The sequence below is a fragment of the Vicugna pacos genome, chromosome 13, assembly GCF_048564905.1.
Source record: "Vicugna pacos chromosome 13, VicPac4, whole genome shotgun sequence".
Classification (NCBI taxonomy): Eukaryota; Metazoa; Chordata; class Mammalia; order Artiodactyla; family Camelidae; genus Vicugna; species Vicugna pacos.
The window spans coordinates 43,742,001-43,756,020 of record NC_132999.1 but is presented as its reverse complement, the minus strand read 5'-3'; the positions used below and the strand labels follow the sequence as shown (position 1 = coordinate 43,756,020).

General features: G+C 45.0%; 1 protein-coding gene and 1 long non-coding RNA gene across 2 annotated transcripts in view; one reads left to right on the top strand and one right to left on the bottom strand.

The window, feature by feature from the left end:
* The window catches only part of CSMD2 (CUB and Sushi multiple domains 2), a 576,739-nt gene that overhangs the window by 324,965 nt on the left and 237,754 nt on the right, over positions 1–14,020 (bottom strand). The gene's annotated exons all lie outside the window — the stretch shown is intronic.
* On the top strand, positions 375–3,700 carry LOC140700940 (uncharacterized). Its single transcript, XR_012079700.1, has 2 exons — positions 375–499; positions 3,420–3,700. It is a non-coding gene; the product is annotated as an uncharacterized lncRNA (long non-coding RNA).

Here is a 14,020-nt window from a genome sequence, read left to right as displayed (position 1 = left end):
TGACAGAGAAATAAGTCTGTGTGTGCGTACACATACATATATACATACATACATATATATATATGTATATGTGTATATATTTATATATACATACACACACACACACACACACACTTCCCTTAAATCCCAACAGAGAAGTTGATCCCAGTTGCAAACAATTGACTAGCATCTGGGCCACACAGCAGCACTGGGATCTGAGTTGATTTCAGCCTCCACTAAAGCATCATCTGAGGACAAAAAGGTCCAGTTTCTGGGCCTCTAAGACTGGGGATGAGGTCCGTGGCCAGGGTGAGGTCATCAGGGTGAAGTCACAAAGAACTGGCACCTTTTTGTCTTGTCATGCACCTCTAATCACATGACCATAGACAATACCTGCTCTACAGGTGTGCTGGAGAATGAACGAAATATGTGGGACATCACTGTAAATGGAGTCTGTGTGTAAAAAGCACCCAGGCGAGAGGGGTGCCTGCCCTGGCCTCTAAAGGATGGTTTAAAGAAGGTGAGGTCAACACACGCAGAGGCAGTTCAGGCAGGAGGAAGAGGGGGCAAAGGCCGAAAGAGGGTCATAGGACCATCCAGGCTGGCCTTGGCCTCTGGGTTAGATTAGTGACATGATGTGCATTCTCATGGGGCATTTCCTTCCAACAGCTCCACCCACGCATTGCTCCTTTCCAATCCTTTCTCTGCTCTGGCTGGCTGCGTGGCATTTTAAGACTCCTCCCCTTCGACAGTGAAAGGTTTCCAGGTGGCCCATCGCCACGGGAGTCTGACGTGGTACAACCAGGCTGTCGCTGCCCGGCGAGCTGTGCTGTCGCCCACACCCAGCTTCTGAAATGGCTCCCAGTGAAGCCCGCCTCCTGGTAGTCACACCCCTGTGTAATTCCTCCCTTTGAGTGTGGGCTGGACCTAGTGATTTCGCTGTAGTGAACAGAACAGGGCAAAAGTAATAGGACACCCCATCAGAAGTGACTCGCTTGCTTGCTTGCTTGCTCAAAGCAAACTGACATGGTGAGAGCCACTCTGTAGAGAGGCCCACACGGCAAGGAATTGAGGGTGGCTTCTGGCCGACGCCCGGCGAGGAACCGAGGCCCTCAGTCAACACAGCCTGCCAGGAACTGAATCCTGCCTGCACCCGTGAGTGAGTCTGGGAGCGGATGGTTCCCCAGCTCCAGTGGACACCTTTACCACCGCTTTACGACAGGCCCAGCTAAGGCATACCTGATTCCTGACCTATAGAAACGAAGATAACAGATATTGTTTCATGGCACTAAGGTTTGGGGTAATTTGTTACAAACTGAAACAGATAATGAATACAGATTATGGTATCCACAGAGGGAGAGTGTCATGGAAAATACCGTAAAAAGTGAGATGGCTTTGGAACCGGGCAGAGGACAGAGGCTGGGAGTATTCTGAGGACCTTGTTAGAGACCCTGGACTTTGAGGTGCTGCCAGGGAGGCTCAGAGGGAGGTGGGGAACCTGTTACTGGGAACTGGAGGAGGGATCCTCGTTATGTAGGGAAGAAAGCTTAGCGACAGTGTCCCTTGCAGTCACATGGAAGCCCGGACATGCACCTGATAAACTTTCTGATCTCGCTAAGGAGCTGTCCCAGCAGTGTTGGATGTACTGCCTGGTTTCTTTTCGCTGCTTACATGAGAAGAGAGAGAAGTTGAGGGAAAGGTGGTTAAAAAAAGAAGCCAGCCTTGATAGCTTTTAAAGTTCTCAGTCTCCCAAGACAGCAAAGGATGCTGAAATTAAGAAATAGTTTTCTCCAGGTCAATCCATGTTGCTGCAAATGACATTATTTTATTCTTTTTAATGGCTGAGTAGTATTCCATTGTCACACTAAGTAAAGTAAGCCAGAAAGAGAAAGAAAAATACCATGTGATACCACTTAAATGTGGAATCTTAAAAAACAAAAGAGACAAATGAACTTATTTTCAAAACAGAAACAGACTCATAGACATAGAAAACAAACTTGTGGTTACCAGGGGGTAGGGGGAAAGAGAAGGAGTGGAAGGATAAATTGGGAGTTTGTGATTTGCAGATGCTAGCTATTATATTTAAAATAGATAAACAGCAAGGTCCTATTGTATATCACAGGAAACTGTATTTAATACCTTGTAATAGCCTATAATGAAAAAAATATGAAAAGGAATATATATATATATGCACACACACACAACTGAATCACTATGTTATACACCAGAAATTAACACAACATTGTAAACCAAGTATACTTCAATTAAAAAAAATAAAAAACAAAGCAATACAAAACAAAAAGAAATGGCTTTGAGCAGTGTCAAGAAAAGGTGGTCTGGAGATAAAGCTGGGGTGTGACTGTGCAGCCTTTGATTAAGAACACAGGAAGATCAAAGGATCATAGTATTATTCAGTCACACTTGAAGGTCTTTTAAAGAGATTAGGGTGGGCCTTACAGATCCTCAAGATCAAACAGTAGGGCCTCTGGGAAGCATTAGAAGATTGTCCCTTGGCCATCTTAGTGGAAGCCCAAGGTAGAGAAGAGTCTGGTTCAAAGAAACCTGTGCTTGTGGCTTTTGTGTAATAGACTGAATCACAATGAAAGTTACAGAAATCCCATAAAGTTTCTGGGAAAATTATTGATGAAGAAACACCAGCAGCTTGGATTGAAAAAGACAGAGACATTCCAAAATAAAAAGAGGTCATTGGATTCCCAAAATTCTCAGCAGAAAGCAGGCTGAAGAAAAGTCAGCTTCAAACATGCACTTCCTTTCATGAAAAAAAAAAAATTAGGAAGACTCAGAGGGAGAAACTAAGAGCTCAGAAGGTGGAGTTAAATATGCCCAGATTTTGAAACTAATCAAGAAACTTCTAATGTTTTCCTGGATGGATTTCAGAATTGCAATGGACCAGGGGTTTTTTTAGGCCTAACATTTCCCTGCCCTCCTTTTGAGTATAGCCATTGCCCTGTGCCTATCCCCCCACTGTAGGTGGGATATGTCGGGGCAGACAACTTGTCCCTCTAGTTTTGCAGAACTAGGGGTCCAGAGTAACAGTGGTTGAGGACCCGTACTTAAAGCACCACACCCAAGAGCCTTATGCACACCTAAACTTGACTGAGATGATGAAATTCTTACTTCGAGCTAATGCTTTCATGGGATGAGACTTCTCAGGACCTTGAGGAGAGGTAATTGTATTTTGCATGAAGAAGGGACATGAGTCACTGTGGGCTGGAGGGCAGGCTGTGGTAGGAAGCTTCAGAAAGGACTAAATGATCTTTGTCTCCTGGCTTTCATGCCTTTGGACAACCTCTCCTCTTGTGTATGGGCTGGACCTAGTGACTTGCTTCTAACAAATAGAATACAGCAAAATTGATGGGCTGCCAGCTCTGAGATTAAGTTGTAAAAGACTGTGACTTCTGTCCTTATCTCTGTCTCAGATTTTCTCAGATGAAGATATCAGCCATGTTGAAAGCTGCCCTTTGGAAAGGAATTGAGGGAGTGGCCAATTAGCAGCCTGGAGGAACTCAGCCCTTCCAACAGCCATGTGAATAAGCTTGGAGCAAACCCTTTTCCCCAGCTGAGCTTTGAGATGATCACAGCCCTGGGAGACTTGTTCATGGCAGCCTTGTGAGAAACTCTAAGCCGGAGAACCCAATTAAGTCATATTCAGATTCCTAACACATAGAAAAATGTGAACTAATAAATATTTCAAGCCAAAAGTTTTGGGGTAATTTGTTACACAGCAATAGATACTTAATACACCTACCCTAAGGTCCTGCTCTACAGTATTTCCTCAAGAAGCACTATACTCTTACACCCTCCTCAGGGCCTTTGCACATGCTACTAGAGGCTGAACTCATTCTTCCTACCTTTTAGGTCTTGTAAACTTCCACCTGCCAGATGAGACTCAGGTTTAGTGTCCCTTCCTCCAGGAAGCCCTCTTTGTCCCTCCCACCTCCTCTGTGCTCCCATAACACATCACCATTGCACTGCATATCACATCTTAACTGGTGTTCATCTCGACTTGCAATGGAGGGCAAGGGCCCTGCCTTATTTATCCTGGTACCCTTAAACTCTAACACCATGCTCGACATGCAGTAAGATAATACTGGAAAACTTTTACCTATGCACCTATGCCATGCCTGGCACTGTTTGAGGCAATTTACACATAACATCTTATTTAATAATAAACTCAATGAGGCAGAAACTTTAAACACCCCCATCCTGCAGATGAGGAGCTGAGACTCTAGGCAAGGTGCTTAGCCAGCTTGCTGGAGAATAAACAATGGAATTCTGAGAAGCACTTTGCTCCCCTTGTCCTGTGCCTGGCTCTGGTCAGTCCCCTCTTCTCAGGAGCATGACGCCCAGCAGGGCTGGGCCAGGAGGCCTCCTGAGAACCCAGACACACGATCTGTGCTTGGCTGGTTACATAACATGGAATTTCCGGAGAAATACCTGGCTCCATCGTTGGTGCCTCCGAGAAAGGGCTTGGCTGTCACCCAGAAAATTTGTTGGGCACCAGAAATTACACCTCCAGCTCTCTGCTCACAGCTGTGCCTGGGGCCCACAGGCAGAATAAGCATTTTCCTCCTCTCACACCCTGTCATTACAAACCACGTAAATTCATCGATACTCATGTTGAAATGAACAGATGTGGCTCTGTATTTTTAATGCATTATCTGCAATTAGCAGCAGTGGGCACGAAAGAACTCTGCAGCCCCTGGGGCTGCCCCTCGCGGATGGATGCACCTGTGAGTACATTTGCACTGAAGAATCCAGCCAGCTCCTCTGGCCCACGCGGCTCTGGCGAGTGGGTGAGGGAACTTTCATTTGCACAGCATTTGCTCTGCCAGGAAGCAGAAAAGGGCTACTGAAGCCTGATGGTCACTCCACTGCCGACCTGGCCCCGCTGCCATCCCCACTATGTTGTCTAAACACCCTGACAGAGTGTCCTCCACGGGGGCCCCAAAGGGCAGACAGCAGAACCAGATGTCATGGGTGATAAAGGTTATCCCAGGCTCGGGGTCTGCAATGTGGAGTTAAGGTTTGTGAGAAGATGCGAAGGGGGCAAACTTAAGGGGGTGCCTGCACAGACTTCAGAAAAGAAGGTGCTGGTTGGTGAGAGGTACTGGCTGTGCACCAGCTCTGTCCAAAGGAGGAGGACGTTTTTGGTGATAAATACAATGCTAATAACCAGCGTGTATTTGGCACTTACTTATTATGTTCCAGGCCCTGAATACTTAGTACTCTCCAGGCATCGTCAGATTTAATTCCAGAAGGTCGTTCAGTGCCCTTCCCTCCCTCCCCGACACCCAACCTCAAACCACAGCCAAAGACCACCAGGAATCCACCAGCAGTTGAACAAAGCTGGGATTACTGCCTCTTGGCAACAAGGGAAAATGCACAGCCCTGGGAACTGTGGGGCGTCTCAGTAAGAGGAGGTTGGAAAGAACTCATTGCAGTAACTAGGCTTGTGTTAGGTGATTTGGGGGAGGGTTCAAAGAAGCAGAAACTCCTTGGATGCTGTCAGGGAGTCAATGCAATTCTATGATTGGGTACTTGATAAGTTTTATCTAGAAGATGAGAGGAATGAAGTAAGACGCCAGTTGTAATCGGTAAAGAAGCAGCTGCCACTCATGTTAGCCAGAATGCAGACAGAGGGGGATGTTGGGTCATTTTTGTCATTTGGTAATGTCCTTGTTTGTGTCCAAGTTCAGACATGATTACGAAGTGGTCTTATTGTCTAAAGCCTTCATGGTCATGGACTGGCCTTGTCTGGGGCTGATGTTCATGTCCAACAGCAGAACACCAAGGTCTAGGTGTGGGGCCAGGCCAGCGTCCAGCAATGTGGGTGCCTGCCTGATAGCAGCAGGCCAGTGTCTGGCCCTTAGGAGCTACTCTTCTCTTTCTCAGCAGGCCCTGTAATTGTGCCAGTTGATGGAAATAAAGAAATTGCAGCTCAGAGAGTTGCCAAAACTAAGAAGTGGTGCTGTGATTTTGGGGTCACTGAAACTGGAGTGGGTGCAGGGGGGACAGGAGGGGAAAGGGACGATGATGGGAAGCCAGGCTGACCACTAAGGGGACGGGCCATGATGAATGAAACAGAGAAAACATAGGATTTGGAGCCAGAGACCTCCACCTTAGATATCTGTCCCTGCCACTTATTAGCTATGTAGCTCTGGGCAATTTACTGAACATCAGACATTCAATTTCTTCTTCTATATGGGAATATAAAAATCTGTTTCCCATGATCATTGTGAGAAAAAAAAGAAAGACAGAGTAGAAAGTGCCTCTGTAACACCTGGGAACAAAAGATTCCACTCTGAGCACTTCCTGCACTCCGGCCACTGTTCTGAGCATCTCATGTGCACTGACTCATTTAATATAGCAACCCCACAAGGCAGATTCTGTTACAGTCCCAGGTCTGCAGGAGAGACGATGGAGGTACAGAGAGGTTAAGCAACTTACCTGAGGTCACACAGCTCTTAGGGAGCAGAACTCAGGCATTCTGGCTCCAGCACCCTCATCCTACTGCCTCACGGTAGCTGTTGGGTCTCTGCTCCTTCCCTTCCCTTCCCTTGCTGCAAGGACTTCAACTTCAAGGAACTGTAATCGTATTTTGGTGGTGATTTCATGCTCTGGAACTCCCCGGCCCCAGACTTTTGCTTGTGGAAGGGTCTAAGCTGCTTGCTTGGCTCTGGTTCGGAGGGCACTCGTTTCCTTTTAGAAGGTCAAAACATTCTCAGTGTGCCAGGTAATATAGATCCAGGTCACCGCAGTCGATAGATCAAATAAAACATAGTATTGCCGTATTGGTATTCCTGTGTGTTTCAGTTAGTACTGAAGTCAGAGAAAAACACTGAGAAATGAATGAAAACTAAAATGGGTGGGTGAGGGCGGGGAGGATGACTCAGCGCTACAGCCCAAGCCCTCTGGTGGCAAGGCTGATGTGTGGGCAGAAGGCTGCCGAGAGGAAATGGGCCCAAAGTGGCCAGTTTCCTTCCAACCTGTCGCAGCGGAAAGCTGTTCAGAGTGGCCGCAGCACCACGGTCCAAGGCTGAGTCAACGCTGATTAGGCCTAACCAGGTGAGTGGGTTTCTAGGTTGTGTCACCAGTTCTGGGAGACTGGGAGGCAAGGACTCCTGGGTCCAGTGACACAAGTAACCAAGGTCCTTTCTGATCCCCTACAATCTGCCTTCCACCACCCCTGCGGGAGGCGAGGTCCATGGTGCCGACTGATCTGTCCCCATCAGAGAGGTGGTTGCTCCCATCTCCTGTACGTGGAGCCTGCGGGGCCTGGCCTCATCTTCCACTGAGGCTGGAAGGAATGCATGATGTGTCAGAGAAAATAGCAGGAGTTTCAGGTTATTTCCGGTAACTCCCACACCTTCATGCATTAGTGGTCTTGTGGGATGGCTCCTGGCTTAGAAATCAAAAGGATTTATCGGATAAATAAATGGGACAGAAAATGCCAGAGAGAAACTCCCCCAGGTAACACAGTCCACTCGCCTTTTCTCTGATCATTCATCAGTACACATGATTGTCCCAGATGGTCACTCCGATCCCTGAGTCTTCCTGACCTTCCAGCTTTAGGGACCAACTGACGGACTTCCAGTCTCTCCATCTCTTGCCTTGAATTATCAAGAGAGAAAATCTGGTTGGCTCAGCTCATTAGTCCAGTGTCAACTTCTTGTCCAATCAGCTAATACCAAGAAAGCAGATGCTTGACTGCAACAAACAGCTGCAGGAAGGAGCCCACCCTTCCGTGTAGGCAGCAGGAGGGGCAGCAGGGCCATCCTGAACAGAGGGCACTCAACCCAAGGCATCTCTTCTATGTGGCTTTCATGTTCCCATCTTCTCTTTGGTCTCCTTCAGGAGGTAATGAAGAAAACTACTTTTTTTTTTCCTTTTGTCTACCTCCTTGAGCTAAACAGAATAAGACTGACTAAGGGCCTGGCACTCTGTGAAGAGAACTTGAGAGCAATTTCAGGGTGTCCTCGCCACTACAATGTTGTCTATCTGGCTTTCACCGTCTACAAAAGGAAGCTTTGTAAATACCAGAGATTACTATGATTACTGCGAATCCTCTAAGCAGCTAAATTCCCCAAATTCTCACAGTTGTAATGCCTTGGGATTTAGAGACATAATTAAGAACAGATGAGCCTCAAGAAGGTTGATGACGATGACCTGGGGTTGTACGAGACAGCAGAGAGAATGTTGATGAGAGTTCCAGGACCTTGTCTTCCCAGGGGCGGTGGAAGGCAGACTGCAGGGGGGTCAGTGGCAGGAAAGACCTTGGTTACTGGTGTCACTGGACCCAGCAGTCCTTGCCTCCCAGTCTCCCAGACCTGGTGATACAACCTAAAAACCCACTCAACCATCCATCCCAGAGACCCCTGCTGGCCTTTATCAGAAGCCAACACGGGCCTCCCAAGAGCTGCTGGGCTGTGGGACACGGCTGCCCCTGACCTCCCCAGCTTGAAGGCAAAGGGCTGAGAAGAATCCCTGCAAAGGAGCCATTGTTACGACACAGAACAGCCATCTGGTCCCCCCATTGATCTGACAGCAGAAGCAGGGGCAGAAGGCATCAGACACGGAGGCCCCGGGAGCACAATGCGATGAAGAGCCCTCATTGATCCGTTTACCTGCCTGCTGGCTGGCCAGACTCTCTGTGTTTAAAAGACACTCATGGAAGGTCAGGGATGGAAGGGCACCTCAGGGAGGCCCTGGGACAGCCCAGGATTGTCACAAATGGGAACAGCAAGCCCCAAAGACACTAGTGAAGTGTGACCTTCCCATTTCAATCGAGGGAGTCTGAGTAGCTCCGGTTGTTCACTGGGCAGTTTTGGGGGGAAAGGGGGGTGTTGTGCTTCGTAGCCCTATGTTTCTGATAGGGAGAAAAGCGAAGAAAATATGTATTTATGTATTTTTGTGGAGTCTGGAGGACTGAATCATTAGCTCTTAGACTAAAAAGAAAACAAAAAGCACACGGTTACCACCAAAGTAGCACCGTGTTGTGCTTAATTCGGAAGCCCCACCACCCCTGCTCGAGGAACACAGACCAGCACAATCAGATTCCAGACAGAGTATGCAAGACTGTGGCTTCCATGATGACAGCTTGTGCTCAGCCTTTGCTTACTCATATATTCAGGTTCAACCTGCCCTGTCCCAGTGCCAGTGTATCTCTAGCATAAAATTCATCACAAGCCCCTTGTCCTCTAGTCAAGCGGATTCTGGAAAGGACCTCCCCTACACCCGCCCAATCCAGGGTGCCACGGGCTTTGTGGGAATCCGCCCCTGGGGCCACGGCAGCCTGTGTCGTTAACAATCCCACCTGCTTGGGGCCCCTCTGCCTGACTGGTCTGCTCTGGTCTCTGGTCCCCACTCTTGTTCCCTCATGGGCTGGGAGCTCTAATCAGAATCACCGCAGTTAGGAGCATTGGCTTTAGAGTGAAAAGAGCTGGCCCTGAATTCTATCTACAGTACTGACCAACTATATGAATTTGGGCGAGTAAACTAACTTCTGCCTATCCCATGTGACAGGTGCAGAGTATCGGAGACCATAAATGACATAATGAATAGAAAGAACTCAGCACAATGTACCACACATAATATTTATATGTAACATTCATTGAGAGCTTATTTGTTAAATCCTGGGCAAACTGGTAGTAGGTAATTTGCACAGTCATCTTGTGAAATCCTATTGTCCCAAATTTTTAAATGAGTCATCTGAGGCTTGAATGGTAAAGTGAATTGCCCAAGGTCAACAGCTGGTTAGTGGTTGAGTAAGCACTGATTGTGATCGTGTGGAGACGAAGATTATGATTTATCTCATTTAATGTCTTAGTACAATGTCTAGTATATAGTAGGCACTCAAAATTTGTGTGTTGGATTAATGCATGGCTCCCAAGTCAGTGCTCCTTTGCATAACTGGGTTGAGAGCTCAGCTTTATCAACCGACTATTTCTGTCTCTCTCTCTTTTATTTATTTTTTTGCCATAGGAGGCACTAAACTGTTCATCTGTGTTTTATTTCTGCCAGCATTTGTATTCTTTTCCCTAGTATGGCTATTACTGAAATTTTAATACATTCAAACCTTCTATCTGAATGGATACCCAATTTCCATACCACCTACTCTTTAATCAGAGTACTCACAGATTCAGCACTTTGGACAGAGCTAGGATTTTCCAGTTAATATGCAGTCAGTATTATATTTGCATTTAAAATTATTTATATTAAGTATGTGACCCACATATAAGAAAATACTGCATTCTCCACTTGGAATTCAGTCGTTCTGACTCTCTCTTCCTCCTCATAGTCTATGAGATGAGAAAAGAATTCCATAAAGATTTTATGAGTCCAAGAGAAACATTACTCAAACAGGATTTATTTCAAAGGCATCATTCTGAAACTGTGGCATGTTGTCTAAAAGAGAATCAAAGCTCATATTGGTGGAACATTTATACTCAAAAGAAGTCCAAATATTGTGGAAGATCCTCTTAATGCCTACCAGGTGAGCAACTTCTTCAGTTTGGTTCAAATCAGCAGAAAATTTATACGGTATGTATTTTCAGCATCTTTGGGCCCATTCTTGAAACCAGTGATAAGAGACAAGAATATGATCTTTTCCCACTTGCACTAAGACAAGGAGAATGGTAATTACTGGACTGGTACTTTCGGACCTTCATACTCCGGGACAAGACTGTGTTCACAGTGCCCAGTATGCACCGGGCGCTGTGCTGAACACTGCAAAGAAAACAAGGCACATCTTCTGTCCCCAGGCTACTGTCTGGTTGGGGCGATATACATTCCTCTATGTGGCACACTAGGTGGTGAGATAAGGGTTATGCTAGAAATATGTACAAGAGCTTGCCCACTGGAAGCTTGTTCTAGAATTATGTGGGATGTCTTTCATCCTTTGTCTAGCTGACAGACTCCTATTCACTCTTTAAGAAGCCAAATCAAATGTCTTCTCCTCTGAAACCTTTCCTGACGTTCCAAGACAGAATTAGTCTTCCCTCCTTGGGGTTCCCACAAAATCTTGAAGAAAGGGAAAGTGGGGGTGATAGACACTAAATAAGTAACTATGAATACACATATACACACACATATATTTCTGCAGGGGTAAAGAGCAGGAAATAATGAAATGTCAAGTAAGGTGTGGAGATACTCAAACTGATTCTTGAAAAATGCTGAGAAGGTCATTCCAGATGGAGAACACAGGAAGGGTAAAGGGCGCGACAGGATGCAGTTCTGATGTATTTATAGAACAGCAAGAAGCTTGGAGTGGCTAAAGCAAGCCCATAGGAGTGGTGTGAGGAGCTGATGATAATGCAGAGAAGTGGTAGAAGATGAAACTGCTGCAGTTGGGATGGGGTCAGATTATGAAAATCCTCTGTTAATACGTTAGTTCCTCATCCTGCAGGTGGTAGGAGCTATCAAAACATATTTTAACTCTTACTGATTTTTCTACACCCAGAAAGTAATATAGGCTTGTTGTAAAACTTAAGAGAATACAAAAGAACATAAAAAATACATTGGTACCCCATTCTGAGCTCATGGTGTTAATATTTTTCTTGTCTTCTTTATTTAATGATGATTGTATATGTATGTATGTAAAGATTTTAGTTCATACTATGTATTCAGTTTTTTAAATTGAAGTATAGTCGATTTACAATGTTGTGTTAATTTCTGGTGTACAGTATAGTGATTCAGTTGTCCATACACATATATATATATATTCCTTTTCATATTCTTTTTCATTATAGTCTATTACAAGGTATTAAATAGTTTCCCATGCCTGTATTCAGTTTTGTATGTTGATTTTTTTCACTAAATATCACATTAAGCATCTTCCAATTTCTCTGAACATTATTTGAAATTAATTGTTACATGTTTTATCAGCCACATGTATCACAGTTTATGGAATCACTAATTTTGGACATATACTGTTTCCTTTTCCCCACTATAATAAATAACACTGCAAGGAACATCCCTGTATATTCCATTTTACAAAAACCTCTATATACCCAAAAGTGGCATGCACCTTTTACATTTTAATCACTCTGTCCTGTCAAACTACCTTCCAAAAAGGTTGTGTGCCAATTTATTATACCACCAACAGGGCATGAGGCTCAAAGAGGTTAAACGGCTTGCCTAAGATCAAACAGCTGGTGAGTGGAGGTCTAGAAATCAAATGTGGGCAATTGGAATCCACAGGGCTATGGCAGAACTCTGGTGGAGAGATGGGGGATGGGGTGGTAGAGATAATTGAGTCTGGAGGACTGAAACTGACTCGGGTGAAGATGGATGCTGTAATGAGAAAGCTTCAAAAGATGGGCTGTTCAGTGGACAATACTTGTAATTTCATACTCTCTGTAATGCTGCCTGTTTCATGACTTCCCACTTGAGGATGTTCAGACCAAAGAGAAATGGAACATATCTACCTTTCTCTTGACTGTTACTCCTTTGTAGACCCAGGCCTTGGGCTGGCATCAGCGGCCATGGTGCATGTGAAAAGTTGCCTGGTCACCTGAAGAGCAATCCAAGGAGGATTCCTCCTTCACGCCCGGGGTTTAATGAACAGGTTGACATTAGGCATACCTTTCAGTCAGCTGTAAGGAAATCAGAGGCACGCGTCTCTCTGGGGCTACTACATGTTTTCTGTTGTCTCATGATTAAGAAATGTCTCGATGAGGGATAAAAGATTCAAGATCTACCACTGTTGCAATCCTCACATCTTGCACTAGCTGACTTCTTTCCCCCTCCTTCTCTCCTGCTTCTTCCCTTCATGGCCACAGAAGCAATAACAAAAGACTAGGCAGAACATGAGGACCAAACTCAGGAATTCATCTCATCAAAGTACTGTATCTCAGATGTTACAGGTTGAGAGGGATTCAGAGCTGCACAGTAGCTGATTCCATGAACCCCTGCTACGACACCGCCAACTAGTGTTTGTCCAGCACCTACTTAACGCCAGGGCTATTCCAGTAGATCTTGCACTGAGTCAAGGTTTGACTCTTGCAACTACCCATTGTTTCAGTTTCTGCCAATTATCTAAACTTTCTTCCATATGATGGACATTTAACTACCTAAAAACAGGTGCCATTTGCCTCTCTGTAGGTGAGGTGCTAGAATATAAATGTCTTAGGCTTTGGGGTCATACAGACCTCGGGTTCCACTTCTTTTTTTAATTGAACTATATTTGATTTACAATGTTGTGTTCATTTCTGGTGTACAGCATAGTGATTCAGTATATGTATATATATATTACTTTTCATATTCTTTTTCATTATAGGCTATTACAAGATCTTGAATATAGTTCCCTATGCTATATAGTAGGACCTTGTTGTTTATCTATTTTATATGTAGTAGTTTGTATCTGCTAATTTCTAACTCCTAATTTATCCCTTCCCACCCCTTTCCCCTTTGGTAACCATAAATTTGTTCCCTATGTCCTTGAGTCTGCTTCTGTTGTGTAAATAAGTTCATCTGTATCATTTTTTTAGATTCCACATATGAGTGATATCATGATATTTACCTTTCTCTCTCTGACTTCCTTCACTTAGTATGATCATCTATAGGTTCATCCATGTTGCTGCAAATGGCATTATTTCATTCTTTTAACAGCTGAGTAGTATTCCATTGTGTGTGTGTATACCACCTGCTATGAATGTTGAGGTGCATGTATCTTTTCAAATTACAGTTTTCTCTGGATATACGCTCAGGAGTGGGATTGCTGGGTCATATGGCAACTCTATTTTTAGTTTTTTAAGGAAACTCCATACTGTTTTCCAGAGTGGCTGCACCAAACTATATTCCTACCGACAGTGTAGGAGGGTTCCTTTTTCTCCACACCCTCTCCAGCATTTATCGTTTGTGGACTTTTTAATGATGGCCATTCTTACCAGCGTGAGGTGATACCTCATTGCAGTTTTGATTTGCACGGTTCTGATAATTAACAATACTGAGCATCTTTTCATGTGCCTTGGCCATCTGTATGTCTTGTTGGAGAAATGCCTATTTTGACTGGGTTGTT